We start from the raw sequence: 7441 nt of genomic DNA, 5'->3' as shown, positions 1-7441 counted from the left end.
GTCTGAAAAATAATAATAATAATAATAATAATAATAATCAGGGTAGAAACAAAGAATAGCGAACAACATTCACAAGCAGCAAATTGAGATTGGTGATGACCTCATAGATAAAACAGATGATTAGAAAATGTCTCCAACCTTTGAAACGAGTCAATTAATTTTAAGATAAATAACCAATTATTATTTCTTGTACAATTTGACTTAGTGTTCTTTTAAATTTATACAAATTCATCATTTATATGTAGGATTCAACAGAACGTGACATCAAAATCAGCATGCAATGTTTGTAAACTTTCAAAAATATACTAACATTTTTCTTATTATTTTCCAAGAATAATTTTATATGAAATATAAGTTAAAAGTATTGAGGTTTTATTATTTAATTGCTTACTTGTTCACTTTTTTTGTTTATTTGCCAACATAATGTTAGGTGGATACTTATTGATTTATTCTATCAAAATATTTCCTTAATATTCTTTTTACTTGCCGAAAAATAATGGTGGTTGGGAAAAAATATTTCTTTCAAAATATTTCCATGAAATATTAATTTCTACTTTAAGTTAAAATAGGCTCGTCGACGGGGACGTGTCTCATCAACGAGAAGATACCGAGAGGATATATCGCAGTTCTGAATTTCGTCGATGAGGAGTAAGCATTCGTCGACGAATTTTCTTCTTGACCTCGTCGACGAGCCACAACGAAGTGACGTGGCTCGTCGACAAAGGCCAGTATAATAAATAAGTCTAAACTTCTTTTTTGGCCGAAATTCACGCACAAATTCCTCTCTCTCTCTCTCTCTCTCTCCTATTCGACCCATACTCCTTCTCACTAAGTTTTCGGGTTAGATTCTTGTCGGTTCAATGATCCGAGGCCACCACGACACTCCTGGAAAAGTTCTCTTCAAATCTACTATAGTGGATCATTGGTGGGACTGCCTTGGATTTCATCACAAGTTTAGGGTAAGGTTTTCTATTCAGTATTTGACTTTCCCGTAATTGTAGGAATTGTAATAGTCTGAAAAATACTGAAATTTTGTTCTAAAAAATGTTGATTTCAGGGTGTTAAACGGGGAACCCTACAAGTGCAAGACTGGTTTATTTTAAGGGTTTTTCAGAAGTCAGGTAAGGGAATAAATTAAAGTAGTTATGTTCCATGAAAATTATTATTACTTGTTAACAAATTAATTTTCAGAAAGCATGTATTATATGTATGAGTATGTTGGTAGAAAAAGCATATTTAGGAAAATACTGTTGTTATACAGGAAATACGATTTTAGAATGGAAGTTATTGTTTTATTCAGCATTGTGTGGCATGAATATTATTTTATTCAAATTGTATTATATTAATTCAGTTTTTAGGAAAAGCATATTTGTAGCTATTTCAATATAATACAGTACATTATGTTTACAGAATACATGATTAATAATACATTTATTCAGATCAATATTTATGATATGTTCGGCGCAAGGCCGTGGACTATGTATGTTTTTGGCGTAAGGCCGTAATTATGAATGTTTCGGCACAAGACTGTAGATATGAATGTAATCAGCGTAAGGTCGTATTTATTTATGCTATTACAGAAATTAGATTATATTATCAATCTAATTACGTTAAACAGTATATTATCATGTATTATATGTTATCAGAACCCAGATGACAGTTCAGATCAGTTATAGGAGCACGGTACCATAGCTATATATGAAAGTTCAGTTCATTTCAGACTTGTGCTAACTGCCCCTACTAGTAAAGGGGGTGGGAGATGGATAGTCGATGTGGCTTTCTGTGTAGAGTTGTAGACGTCCACCTGGTAGTCCGGACCAGGGAGTGGCAGGCCCATCGTACTAATAAACATTTTTGACTCGACAGTGGTCGGCCAGTCATTGTCGGGTCCCGCCTTCGGGCTGCACAACCCGTCATGGGGAGTAATACATGACATCAATTAGTTATTCATCCTGAGTAAATTTCAGAATTACCAAATATATCAAACAATTTATGAACTGTATGATTTAGTAGAATTATGAATTTATATGTTTACTCAATTATGTTATTAACAGTGTTTTTCAAGTATGTGACATGTACTGTATATCTATTATAGCACTAAATATCCATGTCGCCACACAGCTGTATTTAGTTTATTTCCCTTACTGAGATATGTCTCACCCCAGCTTAAATCATGTAAGGGAACCAAGATAGACCGACGGACCGCGGTCGCCGCTGAGGCAATATTTATCACCCCGCTAGGAGGGTGAGTCTCTTAAACTAGGGTCGGTGGGTTTTGATATCAGATCCTAGATGTATCTTTTGATGTTTTTGGGGATTGTATATATGTATACATGTAGTATTATGGTGGACTGTAGATAACTCTGGTTTTATGCACTTTATGGTTTGGAGAATGTAATTTTATTTTTACTGCTGCGTAGGTTTCCGCTTTGTAGGACATGTGTATCCCCGCTACCCACAGTTTAGGTTGATTTTATGACTATTTAGTGGTATCGGGGTGTTAATGTAATTAATTATATAGTAAATGAAGCAGGTCGTTACAGTTTGGTATCAGAGCCCAGGATGCTAGGTTTTGTAAACTCTAGAGTGCAGCAATAATAATACCAAAGTATAGGATAAAGGAATTTGAGATTTAGTTTTGTAGTCTAGATGCAGAATTTCCGTGATGGTTTGTGTCATTTTCTTGGGGTGACGATTTCAAAAAAGTCATGGTAAACTATCGTCGGGTTAGGAATCTAGGTTGTAGGATTGAACCTTAAATTAATATCACGGGTGATGAATTAGTTTAAGATATAATATACTAGTTAGATGATATGTTATGGAGATAGGGTCCTAAATTAAGTTTATTGTCCTTTCAGGATGGACCCTGGAGGTAGTAGCACCCATGCTAGTGGGAATGAGAGGGCTGGGCCCTCAGGCGCTGCAGGTGGTGATTCAGATGCAGTATTACACAGCGTGGCACAGCAAGTCATGGCTGAAATTGTCAGGAATTCCAGAGAGCTGGGTGGTTCATCTACAGGCCACGGTAGCTCGATTGAAAAGTTCATTAAGATGAATCCTCCGGCTTTCTTAGGAGGAACTGATCCTGCTGTCTCTTAAAACTGGGTGCAGGAAATTGAGAAAGTGTTTGCGGTGCTACAATGTACTGAGGAGTAGAGGGTGTTGTTCGCTGCATATAAACTGAATAGAGAGGCCGAAAGATGGTGGACGGCAATGAAACTCTTAGAGCAACAGAGGGCAGTGCCTATAGAGATGTCATGGGAGCAATTTAAGGAGATATCCTTTTATGGGTATTTTCCAGCCTCGTCCAGGGAAGCTAAAATAAAGGAGTTCCTGAACCTAAAGCAGGGATAGCAGACGGTGAAGCAGTACGCGGTGAGGTTTATTGAATTATCTCGCTTCGCCCCGTACATTATTCCAGATGAGACGAAGTAGGTAAGACAGTTTGAAAGATGCCTGGGGATAGAAATATATAAGCAGGTATCAATATTGAAATTGCAAGATGTCATTGAGCTAGTAAAACGAGCAACTATAGTAGAGGTTGGAGAGCGATTGGAGGTTGAGAAGCAAATATAGAAGAAGAGATTCACACCTTCTAGTTCCCAACAGGGGGTCGGTCGTGGTTCATGGAAGAGAGGTGGCTACTACAAAGACCGAAGACAGGAGACAGGAAATCATGGTTTTCAAGGTATGCACCCACTTCCAGCTTGCCCGACTTGTGGGAAGAAACACCCGGATGAGTGTCGTGTCAGGTGAAGTATTTGCTACCGGTGTGGGAAGCCAAGGCATGTGACGAGAGATTGTTAGACTCAGATTGGTGTTGCTCCCACTCCTAGACCTACTCGGGGAGGCTACCAAGCGCCACGTGGAGGCCAGCAAAGGAATATGGTTCCAGCCAGTGTTTTTGCTTTGACGACGGGTGATGCTGAGATAGTCGGCGATGTGGTGACAAGTATGGTTAGTATGTTTTCATTTAAAGTTATTGTATTATTTAATTTAGGTGTCACACACTCGTTTGTGTCTTTGGGGTGTATTAAATTATGTGTGGCAGACACACTATTATTAGACATCGAACTATTGGTGACTATGCTGACTATGTAATAACCCGAGAAAAAAAAAATTTTAAATAAAAAAAATAATTAATTAAAATAAATAATTAATTAAGTGGTTAAACACTATTAAATTAATGTATTAAATAAACAAATAAAAATAAAAAGTATAAAATTAATAATAATTATTAATTAATTAATGAATTAATTAAATGTTATTGAATTAAATAAATAAATAGTAAAGAAAAGAAAAAGAATAAAGATATATATATATATATATATATATATGATATAATATTATTTTGATAAGTTAAAGTAATAAATATATATAAATATATGTAAAGTAAAAAGAAAGAAGAAGAAGAAGTTGCAGGCATCTGAGACACGCCCCTCCCCTGAATTGATTTCCTGCGCCTTCCACTCCTCCGTCTCCGCTTCTCTCTCTTCCCTCATTTTTCGATAAATATTCGACCGATCGGGAAACGGAAGGTGCCGTTGGGTTCCTAACTCCGCCACCGACATTTCTACTGGGGCAGATTTGTCGTGAGAATGACTTAGACCCTATTCCTGGGAAAAGGTATATTTTCCCTAATTTCTTAATTTATGGTTAAATCTGATGTTGAATCGACAATCAGGCACCACCACAGGGTCCTAATCGTCGTTGTCGTCATTTTGACGTAGGTAATTTTTCAATTGGGGTTTTCTAGACCCTACTCCAAAGCGAGAGTGAGATTTTGGAAATTTGGCAATTTGGCTAAATTTAAGGGTATATTTATTTATTTAGGAATTATGACCTTAGGAAATATTTAAATAATATTTTATTCAAGAATAATTTATCTGAATTAGGAATTTAATTTCAGGGTCCGGGTGAGCGCCGTAGGTATTTTTCAGAGTCTCTGTTGGCGTAGTTCAAGAAACCAGGTAAGGGAAAAAATATATATTAAATCAAAATTTTTATGAATTTAATGGAAAAATAAATTGTGTTATATGTACGTGTATATGTTTCAGTATGGGTAAAATGCCAACTATTTATTTAAAAATTTCTCGGGTAATTACAGACTAGATCAACAATAAGGTGCAATAGGGTGCTTTGTAACTGTCTAGTTGATATCCAGGGGAGAATTTTATCTGTTGATTTGATAGTACTGGACATGCATGGGTTTGATGTCATATTCGGTATGCATTGACTAGCAGCTAACTTTACCAGTATAGATTGTCGTTCAAGAGAAGTGATATTCAGACCTCCAGGAAGACCAGAATTCATATTTATAGGGTCATAAGTACAATCTCTACCTCAGTTGGTTTCAGCTATTCAGGCGAGGAAACTGCTCCTGAGTGGTTGTCAAGGATTCGTGTCCTTTGTGAAGGAAACAATAGGGAATGAAGTGAAGCTCACTAGTATGCTAGTAGTAAAGGAGTTTACAGATTTGTTTCTAGATAAATTGTAGTGTTTGCCACCTGATCGTGAAATAAATTTTCCCATTGATCTACTTCTAGGTACAACGCCGATTTCTAAAACATCTTACCAAATGATGCTAGCAGAGTTGGTAGAATTAAAAGATCATTTGCAATATTTACTCGGTAAGGGTGTTATACAACCTAGTGTATCTCCAGCTTAAATCATTTCAGGGAATCCAGATAGACCGGTGGACCAAGGTCACCGCTAAGGCAGTATTTATCACCCCGTTAGGAGGGCGAGTCTTTTGAACTAGGGTCAGTGGGTTTTGATTTCAGATCATAGATGTATCTTTTGATGTTTTTGGGGATTGTATATATGTATACATGTGGTATTATGGTGGACTGTAGATAACTCTGGTTTTATGCACTTTATGGTTTGGAGAATGTAATTTTATTTTTATTGCTGCTTAGGTTTCCGCTGTGTAGGACATATGTATCCCCGCTACCCACGGGTTCGGGTTGATTTTAGGGCTATTTAGTGGTATCGGGTGTTAATGTAATTAATTATATAGTAAATGAAGCAGGTCGTTACATGTCACATGCTAACGCACTAGATGAAGTAGAGTTGGATTACCCTACATGTAGTTTATACTCAAATTTGGACAATGAACATGCTTAGAGGTCTCCAAAATTTTTTAGTTGGATTACTCTACATGTAGTTTATACTCAATTTTGGACAATGAACATACTTAGAGGTCTCCAAATTTTTCATATTGAGCATGACATAGTTAGTAGGGGGTTAAAGAGACCATAAGGAGAGAATTGGGTTTGAAAGTTTCTAGGTATAAGAGTTGTATCGATAAAACAAAATCACTAAGGACAATGGGATGCCGCCAATTAACATAACGAGTTAAATATATGTGTTGTAGAGGTTAGAAGAACAAACCATAGATAATGAAGTTGAATAAGCAATTATTAGAGAGATCTTATGTCTGTGTTGAAGCATTAAAGAAGGGCTTTGTAGTTGGTTGTAGCCTTGTTATAAGCCTAGATGGTTGTTTCTTGAATTGAAGGAGAGGTATATTGAGCGACTTGACTATTGTAGGCAGAAATGCAAATGACTACATCTTGGTGGTTGAGGGCAAGGACTATTGGGAGAGGTTTCTATCATTGTCACGTTGTGAGTAATCATAGACAGAATTTAACGATTGGCATATAAAAGGTAATCAACTTTGTATTTATTTGCATTGATTATGCTAATAATTAATAATAACACTATGTAAGACTTGGTTCTAATATTGGAGGATTTATTCCCTGTGATTGTACATAAGGTTACATAATGCATGTGTAGAGGAAAAATCCCTTATAAGCATGTTTTAGATTGTTATATGCAAGCTTATGTGAAGATTGTGCTTCAAAAGAGAAGTAATGAAAAAAAAAGTGATGGCCTAATATTGTTGACCTTATGGGTCGTAGCCCGGTTTTGATAATGACAAATACTCAAGTATTTAATAGCTATCTAGTTCATGTGCAGGTTTATATTAGCAGATACATTGATGGCACGTGAAGTAAAGCACGAAGACCCTGAAGATCATTTTTAGTGTATTTCATTATTATTCAATTCGAGTCTATAATATTGATTAGGAGAAAAAAGTTTGTAATATTTAATGCATATCATGCATGTAGGAACTACAACCTCAAAGACCTTAGAACGACTCTAGGTCCCTACATAAAATCATGACCTTAAAAAGACTTTAGGGATCACCCTTCATTCAATTGACGCTGAATTTTTTCGGTGTCCTCAAAAGGACCTGAATGACCCTAGGACACTCACACATGCACATATATATATATATGGTCGTAAGGAAAAGGTGATTACATAATTAAATTGAACCGCAATGCACTTAAGTTTCATGTTCGGTTGACCATACTACTCAAGTACAATATCTCTCGGTCGAACAAACCGGTGTCGGGTCAACAGTTTGACCACTGCT

This window comes from Malania oleifera, chromosome 4, assembly GCF_029873635.1.
Source record: "Malania oleifera isolate guangnan ecotype guangnan chromosome 4, ASM2987363v1, whole genome shotgun sequence".
Classification (NCBI taxonomy): domain Eukaryota; kingdom Viridiplantae; phylum Streptophyta; class Magnoliopsida; order Santalales; family Ximeniaceae; genus Malania; species Malania oleifera.
Note: the sequence above shows the minus strand (reverse complement) of the source record.